The 12,615-nt window shown below is 35.3% G+C and overlaps 2 pseudogenes; both read left to right on the top strand.

The window, feature by feature from the left end:
* Window positions 1-720: 720 nt before the first annotated feature.
* Window positions 721-2,946, top strand: LOC120145037 (annotated as a pseudogene).
* Window positions 2,645-9,778, top strand: LOC120145363 (annotated as a pseudogene).
* Window positions 9,779-12,615: the final 2,837 nt, after the last annotated feature.

Raw genomic sequence — 12,615 nt, forward strand, 5'->3', positions numbered from 1 at the left:
TGAAAATGATTAAAACGTATCATTTAGTTCAAATATTATATAATAACATTATCAATTTATCATATAGTATTTATAATATGTACATGTAACATATAGACAAAAAGACAAGTTAAATCAATTCATAGTAGTTAAATTAACAAAGCTGGCATGCTCATAATTTACTAAACATATCAACAATCACTACACCTATTATACACTTTATCTCATACATGTAACTATACTAAACATGTTTTTATTATCATATATTTATATTATCAGTATTTATTCTAAGTATTCTTACTAGATTAGTTTAGATTTAAAAATTTTACATTTGAAATAATTTTTATCATAGTATCAATTTTGTATTTCGAACTTTTAAATTTTGTGTTTGGATGTTGGAATGTGTAATTTGAAGTTTCGAATATTTTAATTTGTGTGTGTTTTTTAATTTAATAATTTGAAGAAAAAAAATTCGGGTATCGGATACCCATAAAATTCGAATACCCGATTACTGAATATCCGGAACATCTGGATCGAAACACAAATCGAAAAATCACTAACTCAGATATTCTACATACCGATAATTGAATATCCGAAAATCCAGATATCCAAATTTACACCACCCTAGTAATATCTTATGCGACGGCCCTTATTTTTTTACTATAGTGCAGTGTAGAGACTGTTCGATATAAAAAGGTCAAATTTCCAATAAATATTCATTTGCGTCAGAAAACTACGGAATCTATGGTTTACGATAGGCTTTATGCTCTCATGCGTGGATTTCCAATCATCAAAAGGCATAATAAGAGCCAAGAATAGACGTTATAAGTGAATTTGTGAAGGTTCTGTTTAATCTCAAATCATGGATCAACTCACGAGCGATTCTGCTTTTGTTCAATCCATTCCATCTTCTAATCCAAATCCTTCAATCATCAAGTTCCTTCAACCCCCCATCGATCCACTCCTCCCCTCTACCAGCCGCGCCCAATCCAAATCCAGGTTAGGTTTTTCTTATCTCCATTTTTCGTTTTTCAACTTTTTTTAACTTTCCACAACGATTGATTTTTTTGGCGGGATTTAGTTTTTTTTATTATTGTATTCCATTGATTTCATGCTTTTCTGGCAGCCAAAGGGTTGAAGGGGAACCCAAAGATTGTATCGCGAAGAGAAAACTTCAAAAGGCTGACCGTGAGAAATTTAGAAGGGACCGTCTCAATGAACACTTCCTTGAGTTGAGAAATGCACTTGGTAAGTTTTTTAACTTTCCTTTAAAACAATCACTTTATATCCCCGCCAGAAGAAAAATATTGGTTCTAAATTAAGAAATTTGGAACCTGCATAATTTGGTCGCTACAATTTGATTTGAAGCTATTGTTTTTATTTGCATATGATTATTGGTATTGGGTTTGGGGCCTTGAGCTTTAATTCATCGTGCAGAATGCTAATGCCAATGAAATTTGATTGGAAAATTGCTACTAAATGCTTCCAGGTTTTTTACACCATTGAAATTTGTTTTTTTCCTGGTATTATCGGTGAAAGTCTTAGTTCATATCTATGTGAACAAGAGTTTGACTATATTACTTGATATACAGTTGTAGTTGTTATATTTTTATCTTTCCCTATAAAAAATTCTGAAGGGTGATGCTTATTCGTATGAACAATCCAGATCCTGATAGGCCTAAAATAACAAAGCAACCATCCTTACTGATACAATTCAATTGCTGAAGGACCTTACGTCTCAGGTCACGAAGCCGAAAGAAGAGTATGTTACATTGACTGAAGAATTTCGTGAGGTTATCCCTGTCTATTTGACTTTATCTATGGTTCTTAGGTTTGCAAAACTCCTGACGGGGATTTTACACGGTCATTTTTTTTCTTTTGGAGCAGTTGACACATGAGAAGAATGACCTCAAAGAAGAGAAGGCATCTCTTAAATCTGATATCGATAATCTTAATATTCAATACCAGCAGAGAGTCGGAACTGTGTTTCCATGGGCCACGATGGATCGCTCAGTTGTCATGGCCCCTCCTTATCCATATCCAGTACCAATGGCAATGCTTCCTCCAGGAGCCATTCCTATGCATCCATCCTTGCAACCATTCCCTTTTTATGGTAATCAAAATCCGGGGATCATTCATAACCCCTGCTCCACTTTTGTCCCATACATGACTCCTAATACTATGGTTGAACAGCAGTCAGCACAGCCTATTGCTCCACCTGCACAACAAAGCAGCCATTCCCATGGTTCAGGCAAACAAAATTCAAAAAACAAGTCCTCATGGGAGAGCAAGACTGAAAAAACTGTGGATTCAAATGATGTCTACTAAGCTTGAGTTAAAAACACCAGGTTCAATGGTAGATCAGTTTTGTTTAGAATGTTATCCCTTGGTTTGTGCTTTGTGGTTGTCCTAGTGGGTATTGTTCCATTATATGATTTAACATTAGTTAGAGTGCATGCCTGCATGGCTGACTTAATGGTGTACATCTGTAGGATTTATCATCAGGCCAAAAAAGGATGAAGAAATCTTTAAGGAAAGATGACAGTAATACAGAAAGGAGTTATTCAAGTAGGTGCTCCTCATCTTATAGTGTACGGGATAGCTCATCCAATAGCATGGTGGGTGGAACAAAGCCTGATGACGTAGATGGGTAAACAATTGACAAATGCCCGAGCCAGGTTGTTTGCAACTTCTGCGCATCCTGTTTTCCTTTTATTCTATGCCCTAGTAGTTCCTAATTTCTCGTCCACTTGACAATCTAATTATTTTCCCAGAAACTTTATCAATTGGAATTGCTGTTATGAATTCTAGGCTGGGTTTGTCCTGAATCTCACTTTCTGGAGATGGAAAGGGATGGTGGTGATAATCTTCTGCTCCTTCTGTTGTGGAATAGAATTTCAGTGGAACTAACAAGCAATGTTGGAACTGATGGTTGTAAAGGTTGATAGACTTGGTTTTTATGTAATCCATTTATGTAAAGTATTTCAAAACGGGGAAAAAGTATTTTCTCTCTCTCTCTCTCTCAAAGGCTGATATCCCAGATTCCAGGTAGAAAAGTATTGATGAAACACCTAGATTGCTGGAGTGTAATGTTGACCATTGTTCTATGATATCTGTTAAAATTAATCTGTTTCGTGCTACAAAGAATAATCTAGCTGTGTTGGACGTTTGCAAGCTTTGTGTAGAGCAATATTGTGCATGGTTAAACATAGCTTTCTTAGGTTCCCATATGGAGAATATTGAATTGTAAATGTTTGAATGTGGAGTTGTACTGCCAGTGACAGAATGGTAAAGGTTTGCAGTATCTTGGTGGTTATGTGGATTTTGCTTGCCAAAAGAAAACACATGGAAGATGGAGAATTTTCCCAGAAAGTCCTTGCCTCCCTCTTTGTTTTGCTTTGGTGCCTATTATAGTAATAAAATATCTTGTTTTGAATATTAAATCACATTTCCAGCCAAGTCCTTTACAAAGTTTTCTGCGTAGTTAAAGCTCCCCTCTGTTCGTGTTTTGGAACCTGGGAAAATGGACCCAGAAATTTGTTATGAAAGAATGCCAGTGCTCTTAAATGTTCGTCTCATTCATTCACTTTATTATTGGTCGCAGCCAGGCATGGACCGAGGAGGGAGGAAGGGTTGTTGTGGTAGTCATTTTCTCAAAAATTTTAAACAATCATATATTTTAGACATTTTTGTTAAAGTTTCTATTAATAATGTATTTTTGTTCCTTATAATTCTACATGTTCATCTATCTCTAAAATTTTAAAAGTTTACCCAACAATAAAATATTACTCCGTACAACATTCATGGTTGGTGGTTGAACCTATTGGAGATCAATGATCATGTTACTTATTTTTGTTTAATCCACAATTCAGCCCCTCAAATATTTATACTTTACACTTTTAAGGCTTAAACTATTTTTTGTTCAATTCGCCCCTTAAACTACCATTTTCGCCTAGTTGTCCTAAAAATTATCAATTTCCGACAACAATGTGTCAGCTTTTTTGTTTTGGATAAACCAGGGGGCAAATAACAATTTAATAGGCAATAAAAGTATAGGATGTAAGTGGGAAAAATCAGGGGATAAATTGTGAGTTAAGCCTTTTTTTTTTTTTTTTTTTGCTAATGCTTGAACCAAACAATATAAAGACCATGACAACGGTGAAGTAGGCTGGTCGTTGTTGGAAAGAATTAAAAAAAAGGGTAAGACAAAAAGTGATCTCAATGTCTCAACCATTGTAAAGTGTCTTTGACATGTTCATTACATGCAGTTTCACACTTTTTAACCACTTCGTCATGTGATTAATCTGTTCAAAATCTTAACATCTCAACCCATTGTTTTTTATGAGTTGACAAATGCATATCATTTTACAATAAATTATCATTAAATTGAAACTCTGGATTCTATATGTGTCTCCTGAAATCATCAAGTGAAAACCTTTTCTCACCTTTTCACAAAGATTTGGATAAGTGACGGGATGGAAACGAACCGAATAAATATAAATGAGAATATATTCATTTGTTTAACTTTACTCGAAAAAAAAATGAAAATAAATAGTTAAACGAATAAAATCTTTTGTTCGTGTTTGTTTGTTATGGACTTATTCATGTTCATTCGTTAGGATGATAAATAAATAAAAAATATATTTGAAATAAATAGAACAAGGAGAAAAGATAAGGAAAACGGCAGCGGAGAGAAGAGAAGGAGAGCGGCAGCTACTTACCTGAATACCTGGCTTCTGGTCTTTGACGGTCCGGTGATGCGACGGTGGTGATCGCGCTGGGTGGATGGAAGTTGGAAGGCAGAGCAAAAGTAATTTAGGTTCTTTTTTCATTCTATGGTAAAATGAAAATGATAGTGAGGTGAAAAATACATATGTAAATAAATTTAAATGAATAGATATAAATAAATAAATATAAATAAATGAAATATTGAAAGTTTATCAAACGTTTCTTTTGTGTATATTTATTTAATTAAACAAACATAAAATCTTATTTATACTCATAATAAATAAATTATTTCAATTATTCATTGTTCCTTTCCCTGGAATGATCGTAGACTTTGGCTCATTCGATTATAAATAATTCTTAATCTCGTTAAAAAATCATATCAATTATCCATCATTATATCTTTAGATTAATTTTTTTATCAACATGATAACTCCTAAAAGTTGAATGATCATGAGTAATTTACGCTTAAAAATTAACTTATAAGATTATTTGGAATTAATTCTTATTTTTCTTTTTTTACAAAATAATATTTCTTCAAATTCAATAAATTTGAAAAACAACGTAGATATACCCAAAAAAAATCATTTCACTTTTTGTTTTTGTTTTTTTAAGAACAAAAAGAAATCCAATCCAACGCAACGGAAAACAATTATCAATACAAAATTAAAATTAATTATTATTAGGGGAAAGTGGAGGAATTTTGGAGAGATAAGTGTTGGCAATGGAGAAGGATGTGATTCAAAGCTTAATAATGTTGAGGGAAGCAATGAGAGGTCAAATCATTCAGCTTCTAATGATGGTGCTTCCAACAATGCTCATCAGAGATCTAAAAGCTTTTCATTTAGAGCTCCTCAAGAGAATTTCGGTATCCAGGATTTTGAATTGGGCAAGATATATGGTGTTGGTTCCTATTCAAAGGTTAGTTTCATGTATTTAATTTCTGCTACCTGTGATTTCTGGGTTTCTTTTTGTTTCTTTTAATGTCTGATTATTTATTCACATGTGCATGCCATGGCTTTAAGATTTTGATATGATGTGATTATTTCTGATAAATTGTGTTTTTTTGTGGATAAGTTTTAGCTGTCTTTTTGGGTTTTCAATGGTGATATTATATGTTTGAATGGAAGGAAATAGATTTGCCTAGTTTTATAGAAATTTGATGCACAGGAAAGAACATAAAACATCCTTAGTTTCCCAGGAAATGTGTATTATTCCTGGTAAATAGTTATTGAATTGTTCACTTAGTACTAAATTGCGGTTGCGGATGTTGCGGCGGTTGCAACCTGATTTATTTCCTAAAAATAACCATGATTTTGTGTTTCGGTTGCGGTTTGTGATATCATTGTGACCTTGAAAAACGTTATGATACAGCCGTTACACATTGTTGCGGCCGCAATTTAATTCTATGGTTAGTATATGTTTGTTTGCTCACCATTTTCTCGTGTGAGCATATGCCTTGTTCGGACTACTAACATTGTCATCAGGTTGTGAGGGCAAAGAAGAAGGATACAGGAATGGTGTATGCTTTGAAGATCATGGACAAAAAGTTCATCACCAAGGAAAATAAAACAGCTTACGTAAAGTTGGAACGAATTGTTCTGGATCAACTAGACCATCCTGGTGTTGTGCGCCTGTATTTCACTTTCCAAGATACTTTTTCACTGTGTAGGTATTCTTGGATGTATTAACTTATAGTATTCATCTCTTGATGCTCTTCAGCTAGTTATATCTTTCCAACTCTTTTGATTTGCGTTGTTGTTTGATGAGGTTTTCTTTGATCATGTTGTGAAGACATGGCACTTGAATCTTGTGAAGGTGGAGAACTTTTCGACCAAATTACAAGAGTAAGTCGCTCTTAGCATATGACACTACATAGTTGTGGAGATTTCACAAAAAACAGATGTGGTTTTTACTTGATTGCATCTCTGCTGGTTTGTTTGTGGTTCGGTACTCACCTTCTGGTTTCATTTTCTGCAGAAAGGTCGTTTACCCGAGGATGAAGCTTGCTTCTATGCTGCAGAAGTCGTAGATGCTCTTGAATACATCCACAGCATGGGATTGATACATAGAGATATTAAGGTATTCCCCAAGCATGTAACTTTTGCAAAGAACAAACTGGGATTTACGTTTTCAAATCTTAATTTTACATTAACCATACTAACATTAAGCTAAATGGCATTTTGTTGTTAACTATATATATATATATATATTTACGCTAAGCAAGTGTTAAAGTATTTAAACATTAAAAGTCAATCCTCCTGGTTCAACTGGTGAACCGAGAATCAGAGGTCTGACTGGTTCAATCTGCAGTATGGTTTTTCGAACATTGATTTTCTGTTATATCGACATCTGAGAAAAGCTAAATGTTTCTTCCTCGGCAGCCAGAGAATTTGCTACTTACTACAGATGGGCATGTTAAGATTGCTGACTTGGTAGTGTAAAGACCATGCAAGATAGCGGATTACAATCCTTCCTAATGCATCATCAGGTAAAATCATCATTTTCTTATATTACTTGGGTTCGGGTATGAATGTTAGATATGGATGTATGTCCAAAACAGGTATAATCATATATATATTTTTTAAGTTTTCCCATGTGTTCGGAGGATCTTTGAAGGTTAAGATTGTCTTTGGTGCCCTGTCCAGATGACAAGGCATGCACGTTCGTTGGTACAGCTGCATATGTTCCACCTGAAGTCCTAAATTCTTCTCCTGCAACTTTTGGGTAAGAGATCTTCAATTTCTTATTGAGTTAGTCTCATTCTAGATTAAAATTGTCAAATCCGAAACAAAATCTTAAGCTTACAAGAAGTAATTGTAGAATTCTTTTCTCCTTATTTTTTGTTTCCCCCTTGGCCCCTCTTCTACCTCTGTTTCCTTTTATCCCACCAATTGGTTTCCGAGATAGTGCAAAAGTAGATAATTGTGTTTTAGATTATTTTTCTCCTTGATCTATCCATTTTGTTTATGATGACTAGTTTGTTTGTATGTACATTTCGCACAGAAATGACCTCTGGGCACTTGGCTGTAGCCTATACCAAATGCTTTCTGGGACGTCTCCTTTTAAAGACACAAGCGAATGGCTTATATTTCAAAGAATTATAGCCAGAGATAAGATTTCCAAATTATTTTTCCGAAGAAGCCCGAGACCTTATTGATCGCTTATTGGTGAGCTGCAATTTTATGCATGTTGGATTTGGTTTCAGCTGTGCATCCAGAAACTTGTATGCTTAAGATCATGAAGTTGATCTCGTTATCTAGTTTTGTTTTTTGATCCGTATCATATTTGTTTCCATACATTTATGAAAAATCGACTATAAAAGAAGCTCTGTAACAGGTGTCATTCTGATTTGTCGACTTTGATCCAAGTTTTCAGAGAACTTAGGAACTGCATAGTTTTCCTATGATGGAAGATCAGCTTATGGTTTTCAAGATCATGATATAATTTTCCATCATTTTGCTTTAATATCAATCTTTCTGTTTTCACGAGCTTCATGATAAAAATTCATAGCCTGTTATCTTCAAGTGCAACTGCAAATACTTTTTCATTTTGATTACTCTTTTCAACCAGGTTCGAGTCAAACACATTACATTGTACTTTTGCCTCCTTTGGCTTCAGGTTATCCTATGTTATGGGTGATCTTCACTTAAAAGTAAAAATTTTAGCGATAGAATTGTAATGCAACACTGCTGCAGGATCTTGATCCCAATAGACGACCTGGTGCCGGACCTGATGGTTATGCCGTGCTCAAGAAGCATCCTTTCTTTAAGAGAATCGAATGGAGTAATTTAAGAGCACAAACCCCTCCTAAACTTGCTTTAGACAGAGGGGTATGATTGCACACATGTTTTCAGTCATTATTTACGGTGGAATTCAACTTCTCTTTGCATCTTGTATTTCAAGAGTTTTAGATTTGTGCTATTATCTATTAATTTCAGGGTCAATCAAGTAAGGGAAAAGATCGTCACGATTCTTCAAGGGCTCCTTCGCATGTTAGATCTGGTTCGGGTCGACAAATGATGGAAACGTTGGCACTTCATTGCAAGCTGAACCACCTGGCCGTATACATGGATCTGCCTCTATTGAGTCCTTCGACTCGAAATGGTATTTCTTTTCTATATTCTTAGCTCGTGTTCTTTAATGATAGAGCTGAATCATACATATTTTCAACTCGGCGAAGCAAGTGTAGACCGAACATAATCGAATTCACCATGAATCATTCGGTTGGAAACAATTGTTTGCATCTGTGTAATCGGGTCTTAGTGTTTTTTCATTATTTTCCCTCTGGTTGGGGCAGACTGAACTACACTGGTTGTCTAACACATGCATCATATCAACAGGCAACAATTTTTGGACCAGGGTGAATCTGTCCTTATGATCTCCATGGTGAAGAAATTACAGAAGTTATCGAGCAAGAAAGTCCAGCTTATCCTCACCAATAAACCGAAATTGATCTATGTCAATCCCGCACACTTGGTTGTGAAAGGTAACATTATTTGGTCCGACAATTCTAATGACCTGAGTGTCCAGGTCACAAGTCCGTCGCACTTCAAGATCATTACAGTAAGTTTATGACATCTTTGTAGCAATGCATGCTTTTCTACTTGTTTTACTGTTTTATCTTCTGATCTGTATTTCCGGTACTTCAGCCACTAAAGGTATTGACGTTCGAAGATTCGAAACAAAGAGCATTTCAATGGAAAGACGCAATCGAGAGCCTTCAAAAACCGGCGAAGTGATCGATAGTCATTGTTATGAAGCTCATTCTTTCCACAGTATGATATATTATAGAGGAACTTGGTAATCAACATCCTGCAGCAATTATTTATTTCATGAAAGTGGTACCGGGTTCTCGGATTCTCGGATTCTACCGTTTCCGAGTTCCAGTAGCTTCGGGTTCGGGTCCGGGTCATTAGGGTTTTTTCTTTTTCCTATTTCAAAATTCAAACCATGCATGCCGGGGATATTTATATAAATTAAACATGTCCAAAGTACGGCTCATACTTTGAAAAGGTATTTTCAAGTTTGGTATATTCTTGTCTGCTTGAATTAACATTTAGGAAAAAAATAAGTTAAGTGCTCTATTTCAATTAGATTTTGAAATTAATTAACTTTATTCTTTGACCAAATTAATATTTATTATAAAAATTATATCTGGATAGTAATTTTATTTAGATACTGCAATTATTTATTTTATTTTAGTATCAAATTAATATTTAAATACTTCTTTTATTGATTTACAAATTGAATTAAAAGTGCTATCAAAATTATCATAAAATTACTTTTATAAAAAGAAGTCAAATAATTTTTTTTTAAAATGGGTCAATCATGATTATCATACTTTTAAAATATTAATAGTAACGATTAAAATAACATTAAAAAAAGTCAAAAGGATTAAAAAAAATGCGAAAGCTAGGGGTCAGGACCTACTAATTTATTATTATTATTATTATTATTATTTATTATTATTATTATAAAAACGAACGTTCCATATATTAGCCATCAGCAATTAACATACTAGAAATAAATTCTGGAGAACCATAACTATAAAATAAAGGTAAATGAAGTTCTAAACCAAACTTAGCTAAGTTATGTGCTACAAAGTTTGCTGAACGACGAATCCCACGTACTCGGAGACTGGCATGTGCATGGATTAATTGCTTTGCTTCTGCAAGGTGACACCCTACGATGGATAAATCCAGTTGAGATGAGTTCAGTTGTCGGATGATATTCAACGCATCACTTTCAATATAGACATACAAAACAGGAAGCTCAACTGCCAGGCGAAGGCCATAGGCAATAGCATTGGCTTCAGCAATACTGCTGTCCGAAATCCCAGGGAGAGGAATGACTTGGCATGCAATGACTAAACCATTGTGGTCGCGAGCCACAACACCCAAAGCAGATCGTCCTGCAGAGATAGAACAGGCAACGTCTGTTGTGAAATTCGGGTTAATTTCCACCAATAACAGATTCACCTTCGAAACTATTATCTAGGTGACTAGTGTGAAAATGATTGTACTAAAAATCACCCCAAGGTATATTCCCAGGAAAGAGGAGGGGTCACAATGGTCCCTCTTAAAACCCACTTTCCTTAGACAGAACTACCAAGACAAGTAATTTTAATAGGACAATAATTAACAACAACTATACCCGACAATAGCTATTAAATAGACATAAAAGAGAACACCAAAATATTTCACTAATAGAGGAAATATTACAAAGAGAGAAAGAATACAAATAGCCTTTAATATAGAAGAAGGCTTATATTTGTGGGATGATAAACTAAGGAGGATGATGGCTTTATTTATAACAAAAGAATTTCCCCTCCTCCTTATACACAACCAATGTGGGACTTTGCCAAAAACCAACAAATCTCCACCTTGGCAAATTCCACACACATCTCTAAAAAACAATCTTTTAATTTGTAACAATATTGACCAAGTCTAAACAATGTTTAAACTTGACCGCAGTTACCACTTTTGTCAACATATCAGCAGGATTCTCAGTGGTCCGAATCTTATGGATTATGACTCCACCTTCTTCTAGAATCTCTCGTACAAAGTGATATCGAACATCGATGTGCTTCGTCCTTACATGGTAAACCTGGTTCTTTGCTAAATGAATAGCACTCTGACTGTCACAATGCACTTTGATGTGTTTTTGTTCCATTCCCAATTCACCAAGCAACCCTTGAAGCCAAATTACCTCCTTCACAGCCTCTGTAACTGCCATATACTCTGCCTCTGTAGTAGACAAAGCCACTGTTGACTGTAAGGTGGACTTCCAACTAATTGGTGCCTTTGCAAATGTAAACACATAACCAGTAGTTGATCGACGCTTGTCCAAATCACCTGCATAGTCTGAATCACAATACCCAACTACACACTGACCGTCTTGTTTGTCCTGCTGAAAGACCAAACCAACATCTACGGTGTTCAGAATATACCGCAGAATCCATTTCACAGCTTGCCAATGCTCCTTTCCAGGATCATGCATATACCTGCTCACAACCCCAACTGCCTGTGAAATATCGGGTCTCGTACACACCATTGCATACATCAAGCTACCAACAACACTTGCATACGGAACTTGACATGTATTCCTGTTCTGCATCATCCTTAGGTGACATTGATGCACCGAGCTTGAAATGAGGAGCAAGAGGTGTACTAACTGGTTTTGACATCTCATTTATGCCAAAACGTTTTAGTACCTTCCTCAGATATTCTTTCTGAGACAAACAAAGCCCCCCCCCCAATTTCTTATCCCTTGAAATCTCCATGCCTAGAATCTTCTTCGCTTCACCAAGATCCTTCATCTCAAACTCCCTGTTCAATTGAGTCTTTAGTTTCGCAATTTCTGTCTGACTCCTGGAAGCTATCAACATATCATCAACATAAAGAAGAAGATATATATAGGATCCGTCTTCTAGCTCGTGTAAATACACACAATGATCATATTTACTTCTTGTGTACTTCTGCCCTATCATAAACTTGTCAAATCGCTTGTACCACTGCCTTGGAGATTGCTTCAATCCGTACAAAGATTTTTCTAATTTGTACACCATCTCTTCTTTTTCAGCAACTTTGAATCCATCTGGCTGAGTCATGTAGATTTTCTCATCCAAGTCTCCATGTAAAAATGCAGCTTTTACATCCATCTGAACTAGTTCCAAATACAACTGCGCTACCAAAGCCAACAAAATTCTGATGGAGGAATGTTTTACAACTGGAGAAAATACTTCATTATAATCAACTCCCTCCGTTTGAGCGTAGCCTTTAGCCACCAATCTTGCTTTGTAGCGGATGTTATTCTTGTCAGGAAATCCATCTTTCTTTGCATATACCCACTTGCACCCAATTGCCTTCTTTCCCTTCGGAAGACTAGCTAGTTTCCACGTATGATTCT

Source organism: Hibiscus syriacus, unplaced genomic scaffold, assembly GCF_006381635.1.
Source record: "Hibiscus syriacus cultivar Baekdansim isolate YM2019G1 unplaced genomic scaffold, ASM638163v2 tig00110893_pilon, whole genome shotgun sequence".
Taxonomy (NCBI): domain Eukaryota; kingdom Viridiplantae; phylum Streptophyta; class Magnoliopsida; order Malvales; family Malvaceae; genus Hibiscus; species Hibiscus syriacus.